Source organism: Arachis ipaensis, chromosome B08 (genome assembly GCF_000816755.2).
Source record: "Arachis ipaensis cultivar K30076 chromosome B08, Araip1.1, whole genome shotgun sequence".
NCBI classification, from domain to species: domain Eukaryota; kingdom Viridiplantae; phylum Streptophyta; class Magnoliopsida; order Fabales; family Fabaceae; genus Arachis; species Arachis ipaensis.
The window spans coordinates 31782506-31784488 of NC_029792.2; positions in this window are offsets into that span (position 1 = coordinate 31782506).

Sequence of the window (1983 nt, forward strand, 5' to 3'; positions counted from 1 at the left end):
TGGAGCACCCCACCACCCCCTTTCTTCCGCCGAGCCCCGACCCCATTCATTCATCATCTGAATCATCTCCAATGGAGAAGGAGAACCCTAGCCGCGCTGCCTGAACCATAGCCCCCTGTCGCCATCCTTCGCCCCCGTGGTGTCACCATCCTCAGCTCCAGCAACCCTCCAATCTCCATCGTCGCCTGGTTCCTGCCCAGTAGCTCTCAATCTCCATCGTCTTCGTCTTCTCAAGTCTCAACACCAGCATGCAGTAGCCTCTCATCGGTGGTCCTCAACAATCAACACCGGTAGCCCTCCATCGACCCCAGGTGAGTGACTCGTCCTCTGCTCGTTTCTCTTTGTCCTTCGCCTCTGCTCATGTTCTTCCATCGATGTGAACTGTTCAATTTCTGTGAACTTAGACCTCGGCTTAATTTTCTGTGAACTGAACTGAACTTAGACCTCTGCTCATGTTCTCTTTCTCTTTGTCCTCAATGTGAACTGAACTTAGACCTCGGCTTAATTTTCTGTGAACTTGCTCTGTGCATTTTCTGATTTCAGTGCTCATCTTCTTCCTTCTTCGTTCCTCTTCTTCGCCTGGTCGTCAGCCCAAGTAACCCTCCTTCTTCGCCTGGTTCCCTGCCCAGTAGCCATCCATCTGCGTCGTCTTCATCTTCTCAACACCAGCAGGCAGTAGCCCGTCCCATCGTCTTCATCGTCGCGCGGTGAGTAACTCGTCTCTGCTCATCTTTGTTCTTTGCCTCTGTGAACTTCTTTGTTAGTAACTTGTTAGTAACTTGGTTTGCAGCTCAATTTCTGTTTGTTAGTAACTTGGTTTGCAGCTCAATTTCTATTTCTTGGTAACTTGGTTTGCAGCTCAATTTCTGTTTGTTGGTAACTTGGTTTGCAGCTCAATTTCTGTGTGTTGCTCAATTTCTGTTTGTAGTTCAATTTGTGTTTGTAGTTCAATTTCTGTGTGTTGCTCAAATTTCTGTTTTGTAGCTCAAATTTGTTACTGTTTTGTACTTTGTTAATGCTGGAAACTGACTTGGTTTTGCATATTTGTTGACTGGCTGAATTTCTCAAATTTGTTCTGCATAATTGTTAATGTTCATTGTGTAGATAGAATTGTTAATGTTTATTGCTGTGGCTGTTTTTGATTTCATATATGTTCATTCGGAGGGCATAGTTCTCAATTGCTAGCATTCAGGTATCTTGTCTCAGTTGCTGCAACAATGCAAAGAAATGTGAAGCCTTCCTTCTTCAAATTTTAACCACTTTATTGAACATGATTGATTATACATGACAATTGCATTTAGCTTGGTTTTTGGATCTGATATAATGTAAATAGAACCAACATAGTACATAAAAACTGAAGGAAAAAAGGAAACACAAAATTGGCTAACTTACTCTGAGTAAATTTATAATGATAGAAAAATCATGAAATTCGGCAACACTTAAAAGAAAGAATGAGAAAATTGGAGCAGTCTGTAGTTGAATGGAAGTGTTTAATTTTGTTCAAAGGGAATTATGCAGTAGCAGAATGGGGGGAAAGGGTACTGGGAAAGCAATAAAGTATAGTTTATTAGAATGTTGTTAGTTTATAATATAATGATAACATTTCTATTTTATTAGGTGAAATTGATGCTGATTTATATCAAAGTGGCGGTGGTAGTAGTGGTCTTTATGCTACATCTCTTTTTTGAGTTTGGATTTTAATAAGATCATATGTATTTGGTTGATGATATTTTATGTAGTGTTTTAAATTTCGAAGATATTTTAAGATTTATATCAGACTATAATTATATTTTAGAATGTGTATTTATAATTTATTTATTATTCTACTCTAAAACGGTTTTTCCGGTTGAACCACTGGTTGGACCAGTTAGACCAGTGAACCAGTAAACCAGTGACTAGAGCGGTTTGATGACCGGTCCGGTTTTCTGAACCTTGATTATTATAGGAAGGGTAGAGTAGAATTTACTAATATATATTATATGA